The 19,203-nt window shown below is 32.8% G+C and overlaps 1 long non-coding RNA gene across 1 annotated transcript; it reads right to left on the bottom strand.

Moving 5' to 3' along the window:
• Window positions 1–16,557: 16,557 nt before the first annotated feature.
• On the bottom strand, window positions 16,558–18,995 carry LOC149579487 (uncharacterized). Its single transcript, XR_016358565.1, has 2 exons — window positions 18,843–18,995; window positions 16,558–16,886 (listed from the first exon to the last, which is right to left on the bottom strand). It is a non-coding gene; the product is annotated as an uncharacterized LOC149579487 (long non-coding RNA).
• Between the last annotated feature and the right edge of the window lie 208 nt (window positions 18,996–19,203).

The following is a 19,203-nucleotide window of genomic DNA, read 5'->3' as shown; positions in this document are numbered from 1 at the left end:
ATCCTAGTGTGGAAGATGTGTTTACAAGTAGGGATGTCAAGTTTAATGAGGGGTTTGATGATATGCCAATATCCACTCCTATTCCACATGTGGCCATTGAGAATCATGAAGATCCCAATGCTTTTGAAACCGGTGAAAGTTCTAAGGAACCCTTTGACATGGATGAAGAATCTAGTCCTCCTCCAAAGACCAAGACTATTCAAGAAATTTATCAAAGGACTCATCAAGTTAATTATGCTTTAATGACCACCATAATGAAGAATAATGATCCTCAAACATATGAAGAGGCCAAAGGAAAAGATGAATGGGAAGAAGCTATGAAAAATGAGTATGATTCCTTGATAAAGAACAACACTTGGGAAATGGTAGAGTTGCCAAAAGGTAAGAATGTGGTTAACAATAAGTGGGTTTAGAAGACCAAGTTCAAGTCAGATGGCAGTATTGAAAAACATAAGGCAAGACTAGTGGCCAAAGGGTATTCACAAAAAAAAGGGATTGATTACATAGAAACTTTTGCCCAAGTAGAAAAGATTAGTACTGTTAGAGCTATTATAGCATTAGTAGCTCATTTTAAGTGGCCTCTACACCAAATGGATGTTAAAAATGCATTTTTGAATGGTGAAATTGATGAAGAGATTTATATGACTTAGCCACAAGGATTTGAAATTCAAGGGAAATAACATTTGGTTTGCAAATTAAGGAAGTCTTTATACGGTCTCAAACAGGCTCTCCAAGGGCTTGGTATGCTAAAATTGATGAATATTTTTAAATTCAAGGCTTCCATAATAGTCCTCATGATCCAAATTTGTATGTGAAGGAATTTGATGGTGGTGATATCATAATCATTGTGCTTTATGTTGATGATCTTATTATCATAGGACATAGCATGGATAAAATTAGTTTCATAAAGTTATGCTTGCAAGATACATTTGAGATGACATATCTTGGTTTTGTACACTATTTTTTTGGTATACAAGTATGGCAAAAGTATGATGGTTTTTATCTTACTCAAACTAAGTATGCCCTAGACTTATTGAAGAGGTTTCGAATGAAAAATTGTAAAAGTGTGTCTACTCCAATTGCTCAAGGATTAAAGTTAAGCAAGGACATGGAAGGTGAAGATGTTGATCCTACCTTATATAGGAAATTGGTTGGTAGTCTTGTATATTTGACACACACTTGTCCTGATATTTGTTTTGTAGTTAGTGTGGTTTCTAGATTTTTGAGTTCTCCTAAAGTCCCACGTTGGATAGCAGCTAAAAGAATACTAAGATATGTGAAAGGGACCTTAACAATGGGCATATTTCCCTTATTGGCTATTCAGATTCTGATTGGGTAGGATGTGCGGATGATCATAAGTCCACTATAGGTTATGTTGTCTATCTTGGTGTAGGTCCCATTTCCTGGTGTAGTAAAAAGCAATTTACTAGTGCTCTATCCACTACAGAAGCTGAATATATTGCGATAAATGAAGCAGCAAAAGAAATCACTTGGCTATGAGCTATCCTATCAGTCCTCAAGAAACATCATGCACTACCTTCTTTACTTCATTATGACAATCAAAGTGCCATCTCATTGTCTAAGAATCCAGTGTTTCATGCTCGCACCAAACATATTGAGGTCCATCATCTTTATATCAAGCATCTCACCCAACAACAGGTAATTCATCTTCAATATTGCAAGATGGAGGACCAGATTGCTGATTTATTCACCAAGGCCTTAAGTGAAGCCAAGTTTGTATCTCTTTGACATCTTTTGTGCTTATAAGTAGTGACATAATTTTCTCATCGTTGTCATTTAGGGGGGATTCTTGTGAATTCCATCCATTGTATTTAGGAGATAATTGATTGTAAATGGGTACCTAACAAGGCTATAGGTTGAGACCCATCATATGTAGATTATGGGGAGATATTAAGATAGTAGATATTTAGTATAGCTATTGTAATTAATTTAGGGGGGATTTCATTGTAAATTAATTACAACTAGCAAAAGATATGGTCAACATTGACCAAGATGCTTCCAGAGGCATGTGCAACCATCCCTCCAACTGCCAACTACTCTCATTAAATACATAACAAAATCTTTCTCTAGAATGCTCTGTACACTTATCACTAATTCAGCTATCAATAGAATGGTTGAGGCTGGGATATTAGTGCTCATTTTCCTGAGTTTTTTGCTATGAGTATTCTGCTGTGTTATGATTGACTTTTTGTTCACAGACTACCCGTGCATTTGCATTGAACACATGGTCAAGTAGGAGAAATGAAGGAAGTTTGACATGAAGGATAAGCTTGAAATACAAGCTTGAAGGTGACTTGCATGTAAAATTGAGCATTAAGTCATGTACGATCCCAAAGCTTTTAATTGACATGCCAGAATCTGCAACTGTTGCAAGTTAGAAGAGAGCAGTGATGGAATCTATAATGAATTTTCTTAGAAATCGATTGAGAGTCTGTTCTTTTTTTAGGAAAGAAGCTGCTTGATGCCCCTGATGAAAGCGATGGTCTATACCAATTAGGAAAATCACATGGTGGGAAGATGGATTGTGTTGACTTTATGCTAGAACCAAATTAAATACCAATGTCACATTAATGCTTTGAGTATGCACGTTTTGTGTTCTCTCGAGTAGCAACTTAACCTCCTCCACCAAGATACCTCATAAATTCAACTTCAGAATAGACAAGTGCCACTAAAAGTAATAAAAGTGTACTAAAAATATCAAATAAGATAAATGGGATGGCAAGCACAAAAGTGAGATTAAGTACAGTTGGTCAAACACGGATTGATACAGATAAGTATTGCAGGAGCTATTGGATAGGGTGATACATGCATATAATTATTGGGTAGATGGCAGGTCTTCTATCAAAAAGAAATCTCATTTAAATGATATTTCTTTTAGAATTTGTAAAGTTCCAATCAATGATTCATGAAAAACAAGTTTTTAAAATATTGGAAATGGATTTAATATGAAAGAGAAATTTGAAAGCTCTGAAGACATAAAATATGAAAAGTCATAAGTAAGAAACTGAAATATCAGTTTTAGTAACTAAAAAGTCACCAATAGAGAAACTACATAGTTCTATGAAGACAGTATTTATGGTAAATTTTGAGATGGATGGAGGGTTCTTTTTTGCAAAAGTAGGCATTGTTGGAGTAGAGGGGAGGGCATTTAATTTCTGTTTACGCATGGGAGATTGATATTCAATTTTTTGTAATAGGTTTTGTTGTAGATTACAAGCAAATATAATTAGAGTGTTATGTTCATTGTGTTTAAAAACAAGAAAGGTTTTGTTATCAATTAGAGTATTTGAGCATTACTTTTCTGATTACTTTCAATCAGAGTACTATCACTCATTCCTTTTGTAAAGATTAGGATGTTTAATATTCATTTTCATTTTGCATCAAATTTGCATAATCATCATTTACATTGCATTACCAATATCAAGAAGTCATAGGAAGTGTGAATTCCTTGGGTTGGCTAGGTGTAGAATTGAATTCAGTGCTCGAGTTAGTTTTGTCTAGGGTTGGCTTGGTTTTCCTCTTTCGTTCTTAGGTTAAGAACATACCAATTAGTTTAGAAACAAAAAAATTCATTGAATATCATTCAATAAGGGAGCTACACTTTTCAATTCAGAGAAAATCTATCAATTTGATGATAGATTATCCAACTGTTGGTATCAGGTCTTTCTTTTAGATTTGGGAATTTGAGAGTTAAATTGAAAAGAACAAATTTTTTTACCAATATATTTTTGATGACTTTGCTGGCGAGGCAAAAAAGAAGATTAGTGTTGAGTTTTACTTCATCAGTTTATTATTATCTTTGCTTCTTGGAGATTGGTGACTATGTTTTTAATTCTCAGAATTTGTGGTCAAGTAGTTTGGTGCTTGCATTTTTAGAATTTGAGGTGCCTCTCCTAAGATGGAGGTTGGTAGCTCTATTGAATAATATTTCTTGAAATGTTCAAATTTTTTAAAAGATTGGATTCTAGCAAGAGATGAGGATGTTTCAAACATCTTTATCTTTATCCCAGGATTCAAAAACCCAATTGAAGAAGTTATAGAAGATATGGCAAGAAGTGTGAATTGGTTGAAGGCTGCCTATGGCTCTTTCCTCATCAAGAACAAACCTCCTTTGCAAGAAACCAAGGTACAAGAGTATGCATGTGAAGATCTTCAACAAGTTGAAAATGAGGAGCCTAACATCATCTCATTACATGTGTCGCATGAATAGGAAGGAGAACAACATATACAAGATGACCTTCAAGTAAGTAATGATGGATGTTCTTATAATTTACATTTTCAGCCTGATGGTTCGAATGAGGAAAAGGTCAATTGTTTTGAGAATAAAGGAAGTTTCAGTTTGAAGTTTGATCTTATGTTAATAGAAAGCAATATTCAAGATGTATTGGTTCTAGCAATTGGATAAAATTCCATCATGTCAAATAGATGAAGGATCATTGTTTCCTAACTCTTCTTTTGCATTTCAAGATGAAAGTAAGGTTGGGATTGAAGAAGTTAAAAGGTTACAGTAGTTGATACCATCCATGACTTCAACAAACACAATACTTTGTAAAGAAGAGGTTATCACTCAGCTCTTACTGATTATTGAAGAATGGGATGCTCCTACAATAGCTTCAAGTATTGATTTATCATCCTATGTCACTGTTTTGGATAGAATATTTTCAGATTTAATTTGTAAGGAGGATAAGGAAATTATTTCAATTGAAGATTATCCTAAAATTGGAGAAGCATGTTCAAAATTTGAGGCTATCATGTATGTTGAAAGTCCTCCAAGTTATGACAGTCCCAAGTGCTTAAATGATAAGGTTAATGAAGTATTTTCTTTGGAGATATTTGAGAAATGTTTGTTTCAATTTGATTTTTTGAATAGACTCAAATATTCCATGCAAAATGATAATGAAAAGCTAAAATTCTATGATGAAATATGGTTCTTTGGGTATAATATTTTGCTTACAAGATTTCTTCATTTTATTGAGTTGACTTTTAGTATTGAGGAGGTATTTAAACTTTAGCTGAGATGGATTACTTCATTGGGATACCATGCATTGTTCTAGAATGGCTCCTTCTTTTTACAACCAGTTAATGGCCATGTATGAGTTTCATTATGTGCTCCCTCCTTTTGGTGAGGTTTCCTCACCTATTTGTAAATATGTTTTTCTTTCCAATTTTGGCTTGCCTACTTTAGTCTTTCCTTGTGTTGTTGTGTTGCTGTTCACTTTCCTAGTTTTGGTTTTGCCTTGCTTCCCTCCATCCTCTTGGAAAGAAACTCTATTTTTACCCTCTTTTTGGCTCGACTCTGTAGCCCAATGGATAAGACACTTTTCTTCTGCTAGAGATTCTAGATTCTTTATGTACTTTTCAACACATAATCCCCATTCAGAGCTAGCTGTAGGTGCACTTTAAGTACACCATTTTAAAAACTTTTAAAGTTACCACCTGTAAAGAATTCCCCAAAATTGTTTTTAGTTTGCTTAACAATGTTTCTATGAAGGATAAAGATCAAAGTTCTAATGCAGATCATGTGAAAGTTCCTATGCCACAATTTAGAAGTTCATTACCTCAGTTCATAATTACACATTTAGTTTGATATGATCTATCATGCTTCTTTAGCTTCATGTTCATAATCTAACTTTGAGAAAGAAACAATTAAGTTAGTCTTCAAAATTGTTTGATTGAATATAGGAAAAAAAAGTAGAATTGGAAATGGAATACAAAATTGGAATTGGAATGTAGAATTAGAATTGGGATGTAGAACTAGATTTCCAATTTTTCGCCACAGAAGCCAAATTTTGGATTAGGAGCATCTTATCTTAGGACATTGCCAAATAACCCATTGTATCACATTTTAATGATGATTCAGTTCACAGTCGTGCCCACTATGAATATTGGAACAATAACTTAGTGATTCAATGTGGGGGAAGAAGAATGCTCGGGGATCTTTTTATGGACATATGTCTTAGTCAATTGATATAAAAGAGGAAGGGTAGAATCCACAGAGTTGAATTGCAGTACTGATGGATTTTTCTTATAAACTCCTCACAAGCTAAGATAGACATGTGGGATTCTATGAGAATTTGATATAGTTCTTTTCAGTTTGTACTTATACTTAGAATTCTGCATTTAGCAATGGCAACACACAGTTTGAGAGAGCATATTGAAGAGATAAGAAGAAATTAAATTTTCATTGATGGAGAAGAGAACCCACTTATAGAAGATCTTCATCATGCTGTTAGACATCTCTCAGCAGAACTTTATACCAAGGATGTCCATTTTCTCATGGAGCTCATATACAACATAGAGGACAATGGGTATGAAACTAATGTTGAACCATCATTGGAATTTGTGGTAACAAGCAGAATGTGACTGGTGTAGGTGCCCTTGCTACTCTCTTGGTCTTCAACAGTGAGAAGGGTTTTACTCATTGAAACATTGAATCCATCTGCAGTGTTGGATGATCCACCCAAAAGGGTAAAAGATAGGGGTACTATTGGACATTGATAGGATCCAAATATATGCTACTTTGCTCAATGAAGGATGCACATCAAGATTTTCTTTTGCTGCCATACACTTCGGTGAGTTCTTTGAAGCACTCTTCTGGTTACAACTTCCCGACAGTCTTTCTTGTGTGATTGAGAAGATACATGAGAAATCCCTTAAACAAAACAAACCTATTGAAGCCTCTACTGAATTATCCACATTAGAACTATTTGGCATAGAGAAATCAACAAAAAGGATTGCATCACTAAGAGAGAGTCACTTTTTATGTTTTTTGTCAAGAGGAGGCAAAAAATGGCCTCTCATGGTCATTTTCCATGATAAGAAGATGATAATCAAAATTTTGCCAAGTGCTTTGGGCACTCCAAAGCAGGAATCACGATGGCATCAAAGCCAATTGGTATATTAAAAAATATTGATAGCGAAAAAGAAGTTGAAAAAGATCTATTAAGAGATACCATCATAGCTTGTAGAAAATGAAGAAAGAGGTGCTTTTCATGCCAGATTTTGGGATTTCTCACAATGGAGAGTCGACTATTGGAACTTCCATCAAAAACATTACAAGGCAAACTATAGAGAGCCTCATTGATCAAATACACAAATGAGACCACAACACCCATAGAGGATGAGGCCAAGAACATTTCATAATTGATCAATAGAATATATGATGGAAACCTAAAATCAAATTTCACCAATAGTTTTGGAGTGTTCAAAGCCAAATTCTTGACAACACTGAAAACACCGTTCACAGGGGCATCTCCCATATTGTCAATTCGTGTCACAAAGACTCAGGGCCAATTTGGTTGCTAGAATACCACAGGAATAGGTTTTGAAAATTATAATACATTTTTATTTCTTTGTTTGGTTGGTAGAATTGGAATGGAGAATAGGATTACGTATTCCCATTATAGCCCAAAATGAGCTTTTATCAAATCCCAAAAATACTTGTAATTGGAATGCCCCTTCCTATTCTCATTCTCACTTAATCAAATTTTATGATTCCGTTAGGTCCAGGGTCTCTGTTTGCCATTTCTCTGCTAAACAGTAATGATTTCTCACTAGTACTGGTCAATAGTTTTTTTTTTTTTTTAATGATTTCTGGCTGTAAGATTATTTGCATAGATCAAAGACAATGCTGAGTTCAACTATGACGGCTTCAATGAAATTGATGTAGAGAGGATGTAAATGCCTTGTAGCTGAGAAATCATTTCAGTGAGATACTTTGAACAGGTAAAGCACTACCACTAAATCTCTCAGATGATGCAGATGAAACATAATTAGTGCTGAAATTGGGTTCAAATGGACTTGTTGGGTCTTTTCCAAACAAGAATGGGATTGGTATTTTCCATTCCCATTCTTCATTTCTATTCTTATTCAAAATTTCCATTTTAATTCTCTATTCCTACACCTACAACCAAACGGGCCCTTACCAGTTTGATTCAGAGCTCATATTCAATATTGAGCACCAATGAAGAATGCATACCAAGACATTTTCTTTGTTAGATCACTTGGCCAACAAGTAATATATTATATACACTATTTTCACTCATTGCACCACTCTATTTTCTGCTATCATGAGCCACTTCTCCCCTCAGACACTAAATATGCATGCATGATAAAGAAATGATAAAATTTTTACTCATGACTAAGTAGTCTAGACTACCCATGCATTTGCATTGAACACATGGTCAAGTAGGAGAAAGGAAGTTTGTCATGAAGGATAAGCTTGAAATACAAGCTTGTAGGAAACTCACATGTAAAATTGAGCATTAAGTCATGTACAATCCCAAAGCTTTTAATTGACATGCCAGAATCTACAACCGTTGCAAGTTAGAAGCGAGTAGTGATGGAATCTGCAATGTATCTTCATGGAAATGGATTGAGAGTTTGTGTTCTTCTTTGAGGAAAGAAGCTGCTTGATGCCCCTAATGAAAGTGATACTCTATACCAATTAGGCAAATCACATGGTGGGAAGATGGATTATGTTGACTTTATGCTAGAACCAAATCAAATACCAATGTCACATGCATGCTCTGAGTATCCACTTTTTGTGTTCTCTCGAGTAGCAACTTAACCTCCTCCACCAAGATACCTCATAAATTCAACTTTAGAACAAAAAAGTGCCACTAAAAGTAATAAAAGTGTACTAAAATGATCAAATAAGATAAATGGGACAACAAGCACAAAAGTGGCATTAAGCATAGTTGGTCGAACAAAAACTGATACAAATCAATATTGCAGGAGCTGTTGGACAGGGTGATACATGCATATAATTATTGGGTAGATGGTAGGTCTTCTATCAAAAATAAATCTCATTTAAATGATATTTCTTTTAGAATTTGAAAAGTTCCAATCAATGATGCATGAATTTTTTTTTTTTTGAAATATTGAAAACAAATTTAAATATGAAAGAGAAATTTGAAAGTCGTGAAGACATAAAATGTGAAAAGTCATAAGTAAGAAACTGAAAGGTCAATTTTAGTAACTAATAAGTCATTGATAGAGAAACTGAACAGTTGCTACAAAGACAATATTTATGGTAAATTTTGAGATCTATGGAGGGTTCTTCTTTTCTGCAAAAGTAGGCATTGCTAGAGTAGAGGGGAGGGCATTTAATTTCTGTTTATACATGGAAGATTGTTGTTTAGTTTTTTTTTAATAGGTTTGGTTGTAGATTGAAAGCATATATATGATTAGAGTGTTATGTTCATTGTGTTTAAAAATAAGGAAGGTTATCTTATGAATTAGAGTATTTGAGCATAACTTTTCTGATTACTTTCAATTCAACTACTATCATTCATTCCTTTTGTAAAGATTAGGATGTTTGATTTTCATTTCATTTTGCATCACATTTGCATAAACATCATTTACATTGCATTACCAATATTAGGAAGTCATAGGAAGTGAGAATTCCTAGGGTTGGCTAGGTGCAGAATTGAATTCATAGCTTGAGTTAGTTCTGTCCTTGGCTAGCTTGGTCTTCCTCTTTCATTCTAAGATTAAGAACATACCAATTAGTTTAGAAATAAAAAAATACATTGATTATCATTCAATAAGGAAATTGTACCTTTCAATTCAGAGGAAATCTATCAATCTAATGATAGATTATCCAACTATTGGTATCGGGTCTTTCTTTTAGATTTGGGCATTTGAGAGTTAAATTGAAAATTCCTTTGATTTCTACTAATTAAGTCCATATTTCAAGATTGATTAAAATTGGTATGTACATATAAATTTTTGTTTCATAATTTTGTTTAATCTATTAGTGATAATGTACATTCATGTGTACATAAATACCTATGTACATGAAAGTTATACATATACTTTGTGTAGGCAATTTTTTTGTAGTCATGGAAGAATAAGAGAATGTAGAAGGTGTTAGCTATTATTTATGTTACATTGCACCATGAAAAGAGAGAATCTAATGATGATTGAAATAAGTGATGGAATTATGTCTCCTATAGATTAGTATAGTTGAACATACATCTATGTTTTTTATGAATTCAAATTTATTGACTTACATGATTGATGTACATGGATATGTGTACATATACTTAGTAAGTAATTAATGTATGATATTTTTTTAATGTGTATGAATTTTTTTTTGTTCTATAGGGAACATATTTGAAGCAAAGAAGAGCATTTAAAAATCAGATTCATTTCACTAATTATCAACCTAACAACAAGGTTTAACACTATAGCAACCATGTAATTGTCACTACTCTATCTCTTCATCCAATCAAAGAACCTAGAATATGTTAGTGGAGGCTCAATATTGATGACCATGAGAGAATATTACATGTTGTCCAAAAATGAGTTGACCTACTTGATATGAGATGGAAATAATTTGTAATATATATTACACATTTTCTTAAACTATGCATGAGATTTGGTTGAACAATTTGAAATTTGGTTAATTATTTGAAATTAGAACGTGTGTGTTAAGGGGGGTGAACTATATTGCAATACTATTTTTAATCTTTCATGTAACTACTCAATATCAAATTATGATTTGAAACTAATTATTAAAATTATGATTTGTAACTAATTAGGACGTGTATTAAGGAGAAGAAATTGGAACAATTGTCTTAAGGGGGTGAAATTCTAGGACATGTCTTAAGGGGATGAACTATATTTTTACTCTTTCATTTAACTACTCAATTTCAAATTTTGTTTTGTATCCAACTATTCAAATTAGTATATGTAACTAATTAGGACATGCATATTATGGGGAAGAAATTAGAATATTTTTCTTAAAGGGGCAAACTATATAATTATTCTTTCATTTAACTACTCAAATTCAAATAATGTCTTGTATCTAGGTATTCAAATTAGCATATCTATCGAATTAGGATGTGTATTAAGGGGGGGAAATTAGGAAAAAATTCATAAGTGTATGAAATTCTAGGACATGTCTTAAGGGGATGAACTATATGTTTACTCTTTCATTTAACTTTTATTAAATCAAACATATCTAATTTTAAAGATCATCTTGAATATGTTTCACAAAAAACACTGTCATAGATACACATGAACACATATTATACATTCTAGTTCAAATATCATGAAATCATATCTAAATATCACTTTAATAGAATAAAATTATTCTCACACACACACACACAAAGATATATATATATATATATAGTGTTATTGTTATTATTTTTGATGATTGATGTATACATATGTGATTAATTTTATTCTATGAAAGTGATATTTAGATATGATTTCATGATATTCGATTTAGAACATAATCCAAAATTGTAAAATTGATGTCTAAGAATATATATATATATATATATATATATATATATATATATATATATATATATATATATATATATATATATATATATATATATATATATATATGTAGATCAATAATCAAATGTATATGAAGTAGAACATAATCAATCATCAAACATATGAAAAAAAGTATATAAGGATCTCAAAAGATAATATCAAATCTAAATAGTGTGCATATACATCTATAGATCAAGTCAAATTTATATCTAATATATGAATGTATCTCTAGATGCAAGTAGATCGAATAATTTATAAAAAACCATGGATTGTCAATACACAAGTCTTATTGTGACATCTTCCCACAATGTGGTCTGAAGAGTGACTATCAAGATGGTTTGAAGGATGTGTTGTCCCCTATATATTAAATTGAAAGTGATATCACTTTCTAATCATAAATAAAATAAATATGTACAACTTGTGTATTTTATACATATATGTGTGTCTATTGAAACATTTAAAACTCAATTGTCCACTGCTGATATATCATCTAGTGAGTCTTGATGGTTTGCATGATCATGCATCAGATATGGAGCAACAAGAGGGACCCCCCTCCCATCTACAAAACATGTGCGTAACAAATCAAATTAAAAATTTACACTTATATGTTGGTCTAGACATAAAGTTTTTTAAAAATGAAAATTTAAGTTACAAAATAAATAAGATTTACCTATGTAGATGTTGACATTTGATAATACTTGGACTTCCTTGAATCAATCGTTTCTACCAATATATCCATATTTTGGTGGGCCTCATTTAGTCGCACCTTTGCATCTACAATATGAATGGTGATCAACACATCTACTAATAATAATTACCCATGTGGAATGACCATATGAGATGGTATAGAAGTAGAAACCTCATGCATCAACAAGTCCATCCATCCCATGGCCAAAAAGCTAGAATCAACATCATCAAAGCCTATATCTTTAAACTTTGACCATGCTCTACACTAGCTAAAAGGTCTATAGTATATGTCTACCACTATATAGAAAAAGAGTGGTCAATAGGTGGTTCATGACATGCATTACCACTATGACCACCATGTGAGCCATGATAATAGTGTGGTTGGGATGTGACCTAGTACTACCTACATGAACTCAAACATTTGATATGGGTATACCAAGATTTAATGATATGAATGTATATGAATCCAATACATCCTTAGCTTGGGCTGGTCAATGTGTCTTGTGCCAACACTCCAATCACACCCTCTAAGTTGGCTAGTCAAGGGATGCCTACTGCACTGCACATTTTTGTTGAAGATAAAACATCTAATGATCTAGAATTTTAGTGAAACATTAAGTAATAACCAACCTCCTCACTTGATATGGATATGATAGTTGTGACAATCTCCCCAACTCTTTGAATCACGCTTGACAACTTGGTGCTATGCATAGCATCATTAGTACCCAATACAAGGGTAGTGACAGATGTCCTCTCTCTAACAATAATCATGTGTTAATGGATGGTGACCCACCTTTCCATAAGCATTCCTATGAGCCGGTCTACCACACCCCTATCCTAAATGCCCTAGTAAATTAGTGTAATTCACAACCATGCCTAAGTGATACTTGGAAAAAAGCTACTGTACAAAATAGAGAGGAATCTTGTAACTATTTGGATAATGACCATGAGAAACAAGGAAACATACATGGATCAATGCAAGCATCCATGGATCTTTACACTTCAAAACTCACAAACCTTTGTTCCACATAATGAGGGAAACATTCTCTCTTGAGGGTCTCTTTGGGCACTAAGCCATATACCTCTTGCAAAGAAAGATTTGAATAGACCTCTCATCTCTTACACTTAAGGACTATGTGTATGTTTTTGAATTAAAAGTAACCAAAACTAGGGGGCTGGCCCTGTAACAATCAAACTGGTCAACAACCAATAGATAACCATTAACCAAAACTACCCCTACCATTAGGACTATGTGTATGTTATGGACATGGAGAAGCACCATGAATCTCATCTTGAATGTAAGTTAGGCTATGGAAAATACTCAGGAATGTACTACTCTATACACTAAAGAATGCACCACTAGTAAGGGATTCTTGAAGTCTTTGAATCTCTCAATCAGTGCGATTACATAGCTCCTAAGATAGAATATGTTGTTGCTAGGGTGAAATAGGATCTTGTTGGGGGGATAGATAGGTTGTTGAGGTGAAATAAGAGTCTGCTAGAGGAGGGAGGGGGCATAGGCTACTATAGGGGGATAGGCTATTGAAGTGGCTTATGCTAATTTGCCATGTGTTAGGGTCTATTATGTAGATGTATCTATGTGTATACATATGTGTGTACCTAAAATTTATTAAAATGGCATTTAAATAACTAGTTAACAACATCTATGCATATCTATAAGCCCTAAACATGAAATGAGAATACACATATAAGTCATATACATGTGAAATGAATCTACACATCTAAAGTCCTAAACATGAAATAAACACACAATTATAAACTATACTGTAAACATAAAAATGTTTAAATTAGGATATGTAAATGAATATACACATATCAAATTTATATTTAAACATGAAATGAGTATGCACATATAAGTTTTAAAAATTGAATGAATGTATATGTTTGCATGTAAATAAACTTCCTAAACTTGAAATTAACATGCACATATATCATTTATATGAAAATTAAATGAACATATGTACATATAAGTCCTATACATACATGAAATGAACATACACATATTATAAGTCCTATACATACATGAAATGAACATACACATATAAGTCCTAAACATGAAATTAACATACACATATCATGTACATGTGTGCATAAACGGGTCCTCATAGGATGTCTTAAGGGGAAAATCTAAAATAGAAATTAAATATACCATAATGTTGAAAGGGGTCATTACAAGATGGCTTAAGGGGAAAAATTAAAATCAAACATTAATCTAGATCATAATTTTCCAAACTTACTAACAAGAGAGCATTACATAAAAGCAATCACATTATTGACAATATAATTTGGAACAAAAATAGAAAAGAAGCCAGAGATAAGATTAATACCATGAGAAACATGGTTAGAAATATTACCTTTAAGGTGAGATCCAAATCATGGTTAGAAATATTACCTTTAAGGTGAGATCCAAATTTTCTGGAACATTTTTGGTTGTGGTCAACCATCTAGGATCCACTCGTTAAAAAATTGAGCTACAAGGGTCTCCTATACACCATCCTCTTAAGATGAACATGAGACATTTAAGACCACATGAAGAGATAGAAAGCTATTCAAGGTCTTGTTTTAATCTTACTCATTCGATGAACAAGGATCATATTCATCATCAAAATCTTCAAAAATTACATATGGTCTCCAATTATAAGCCAAAAACTCTCAATATTTTTGGCTCTCAAAAACTCAAATTTCCACTACCAACCTCATTTGACAACTCTTCCATAAGTCATATTTGAATGAATTATGATTATATTGTCTATATAACTAAAAGACTAAAATACAAAAAATAAACACAATAATTCTTTTGCTACCAACATAGAAAGCTCAATGATTGAATCACCTCAATAATAAAATTCCCAATAATAACTTCTCAAAATAATTGTTTTATAGAAAAATAAATCATTTGCATGACATCCACCTTTGTGTTACTATAGATAAATGTTTATCATTAGTCCACTCTATAATCCATAAAGATAATGATTGCAGATGATTATTCAATACTTTCCTTGATGATGTGCTCTCTAAATCACGATATAAACTAAACGACTATGCATTCTGGTCTTCAGTTAAGAGTTTGGGTGCTCAAAGAATAGGCGATGCCGGTTGTGAAGAGCAATTGTGACAAACCAGTACTTCACTCTATAGAATTTGTCAGCTCCATAATTTTAGATCTTCAAAATTTATAAATTTTATGTTCGGACGATAGAGTCAACCTGACCATTCAAAACCTATTTTCCCATTAGAATTTGTTTAGGTTTTTCACATTTCAAAACTTCTACTAAATGTTGTTTGGTTTCTCTATGGCTTACTAGCATACGTGGTATATATCTTCACAAAAATTCTTCAGATTTGTTCATGTGTTTAGTAAGGGATATGTCCGTCTATTCACATATATCTTTATTTTCTTGTAAGTTATATCATACTATCATGTTATTATATTTTATTACTATTATGGTGAGTATCAAAAGATTTCCAATCTTTCAATTATTCCACTCCGAGCCAAAGTGATTCCTAAGTGAAAGTGATTCCTTACCGTTTTACTATATCATCTATTTTTGTTTTAATAAATATACACTATTATTATTTTAAATTTCGATAGTACAATAACTCTTCCACATGCAATACATGATACTTCATTGGCATGCAACTCTCTAAAAGATAAAATATGCATAGAATCTTGTTTTCACGAATGTACTTGTTTACGATTTTAATCACTTATTTTAATAATTTGAAAGACTTAATTGGTTTTATAAATTATTCTACTTATACAAACTTTCATTGATTTTTTAAAAATATTTTAGAGCACAACTATCTTGGTATCTCCTTCTACACAAGGGCTGACACGACAAGTGCACGAAAATATTTCATTTCCAACTAGTTGTTTTTGATTGTTTTCATAAGTGATCCATAGGTCATGCCAAATGAACTCTAGTTTAAAGGATTTGATTTTTCTTTTAATATTTTTCATTATAGATTAAATCAAGCCATGCATTTGAATTAAAAAAAAAATCAGTTTAGTGTAACTTGAAAAATAAAACCTATGTTTACTCTCAATATAAAGGGTTGTCTTTGGTGATAGTTATATAAGTTTATCAAAATTATTTCATGGAAAGGATTTATTTGTAGGTTTGCTCAAAATGGTATCTTTAGAGGCATTAGCAATGGCAGGTGTTGTAAAGAACTAGTTTAGACTAACTATGCAAACCTATGTTTACTCTCAATATAAAGGGTTGTCTTTGGTGATAGTTATATAAGTTTATCAAAATTATTTCATGGAAAGGATTTATTTGCAGGTTTGCTCAAAATGGTATCTTTAGAGGCATTAGCAATGGCAGGTGTTGTAAAGAACTAGTTTAGACTAACTATGCCACATCATCATCAATCGAAAATTGCGAAAATGAAACCAATAACATAAAAGTGGAAAAGTCAAACTATTCGTTAGAAAAGATTAATAATACATCATTAAAATGATTATCATCAATTTTTTTACATACATTCATGTCATGTCATACATCATTACAGATTTTTTGATCTAGCTTACATCATTTCAATAGTTACATATAATTACAAATTTGCTGATCAACATACAGCAATTACATGGTTTCCTTTTACAAATGAGCATCAACTTAACAACTATACATAAATGAGTTACAATGTTGTAAATAAGTACATCCCAAATGACGAGCTAGGCAATCAAACTGAGATGACCTTCTAATGAGCTCTCCAGTGGTTCCAGTCTCCAAAAGCTATAGGACATCTCCCACCTGCTTTCCAAGATGGAAGTGTGGCCCAGGCGCTTTAACCTCGCCAACCACGAAGTAAAGTACTCCCCCAGGATTCTTCCTGACACGAAGAATTCCCTGACCCTGGCACGAGAAGCTAGATTGGATGTATCTGGTGCGACCATATAACATTTCTACATTGCAACCATGTGCCTAGTAGTCTAAACACGAAATGTAGCTGGGAATAAAATAACTACACATCTACACATATGTAGTGAAAGAAAATAAACCAAATAGGCATAACCATGAACACATATGCAATATTTGGAATACAAAATAGTTTGGCCAAGCACTTTCAAAACCCAGAATTACCTGTAGAAGAAACAAAAGCAACATGTAACCATTCTATAGTACTGGCAGATAGGGAAACTAAACATCCACCTATCTGTCCCATAATTGCTACATTAGACCCAACATGAGAGGATATACGCTTTTATCAACATGAGTTCCAATAAGACAGATTTATAATTCAATATTAGTCAATCACAAAACTACTAAAATGAAAATATTTCAGACTTTGTACAGTTCAGCCAAACTGAGCACATGTTCACAAGTATTCATCCTTACTTTAGATTTCGCCTTTGTTTAAATAATGCTGATCCTGTATATGCATATAAGCATTCAGAATAACTGTATTTACATGGCTAGGCGTCCTGGTAACAGACAATCAACTACCCAACACTCAGTTTGAAGGCTCCCACAATTATAGATGATAAAGCTGAATACTCATTTTCTCACAATTAATGGGCTGCTAATCTACTCATAATAGTATTGGTGAAATGGTGATATATCAGTTTGAGACACAAAAAAGGAAAACACGTTGAGCAATGACAACTCGGAGTCATAAAGGTTTTGAGTGACAGGGTAAAACAATTTTAAGTTCAGATTATCTACTCACTAATCTCTGGAGATAACAATTTATTCTAAGTAGTGTGAATGATACAAAACTCCAGTTCCACTTTTCTGAACTCAAAATCATTTTAATGCCATCAAGTATAAGGTAACATTTAGTAACAACAATATAATTTCAACGTGGTCTTCTTTAATCATTAAAAACAAGACCCAAAAACCAGAATATGTTTTATATTTATACCTACAGTGAAGAGTAAAGGAGGAGGTTCTTCATAAATTCATTTCAAGGTAGCAGCATTAAGAAACATTCCTTATCTCCCATGACGTTTTAAGACATCACTAAAGGCTACAGCTCAACATCAAACAGCATGAAATACCAAATGTTTAATAGGGAATCACAACTTGTTTTTAAGAAACAGCTATGAAGTTTTAAACCATAACAGTAGTAACTTAACGTATAAGGGTAACAACACTAATGTGTTCTATTGTTACGGTTCTAGCATGAGTACAGCATTAATACTCAACATATATAACGTTTTTGGAATAATACAACAGTACGGGTTAAGGAGCATCATAGTCTTAGTTACAGTAAAGCGTTTTCTTGACATTCACAGTGCTCATTTATAACTCCAATCATTTAGCTTCAGTACTTCCAGCACAAACGTATAAGAGCAAACATTAACAGTTCTATGTATATATGTAACAGGAAAATGTTTCAACAGCACAATGTATAAGTAATAACAAAAAAACGTTTACTAACTCCAGCTTTACGTAACAGCCAAATGTTTTTAAGGTACAGCATGAATGAATTCAGCATCAACAGTACCAGTAATAATGACTTAAGGGAACTCTAGGGGTTTTCTATTATTTCCAGTCAATTCTCGTGGTCATAATAATTAAACAATGTTCGACGGCTCCAGTACAGCTTAAAAAGACTGGGCATATCTCCTATCACGCATGCAACTAGGTTTTCCCAAGACATTTTTAACACCATTTTTTTTTTTTTTTTTTCATACTCTATTTCAAACAAAAACTATGGTTTTTACAATATTTTCAATTTAATGTATGCTGATACCAACACGAATAGGAAAACAGGGCATACATTTCACTTATTAAGCAAATCGCTTTTCCAATATTTTCACACCCATTAACAAAAACGTAACAGAGGGATCGACTACAGGAAGGAACCTGGAAATTTCCGGCAACTGTGTGTATAATCCCACTGCCTCTACCTTGAGTGCCATTCCTGCTGTATTTGCCTCTTCCACTCCTACTGTGCGCTTCCTCCTCCTCTCGGCTGTGTGTTTGTTTTTCTTCCCCCCTTACCTGCCGCCGCATACCCCTTCTCAACCCTCAGCCTCTTCTTTAAAACAATAACTGCCTGACCCTTGATAACTGACCTAATTTGTTTTTGCTTCCCCGTACTATGGTTTTTTTTTTTGCAATTCATGCAACTTGATTTCAATTTCGCTAAAGAAAATAAAATAAAACCCATATATTTTTTCAATCTTAGTTTTATCACTCAAATATATGTAGAGTTTTTTGTTTT

The sequence above is a fragment of the Cupressus sempervirens genome, chromosome 1, assembly GCF_028749045.1.
Source record: "Cupressus sempervirens isolate cs-2001-9-10 chromosome 1, ASM2874904v1, whole genome shotgun sequence".
Taxonomy (NCBI): domain Eukaryota; kingdom Viridiplantae; phylum Streptophyta; class Pinopsida; order Cupressales; family Cupressaceae; genus Cupressus; species Cupressus sempervirens.
The sequence above is the reverse complement of the archived record's forward strand: the minus strand, read 5'-3'. Positions and strand labels throughout refer to the sequence as shown.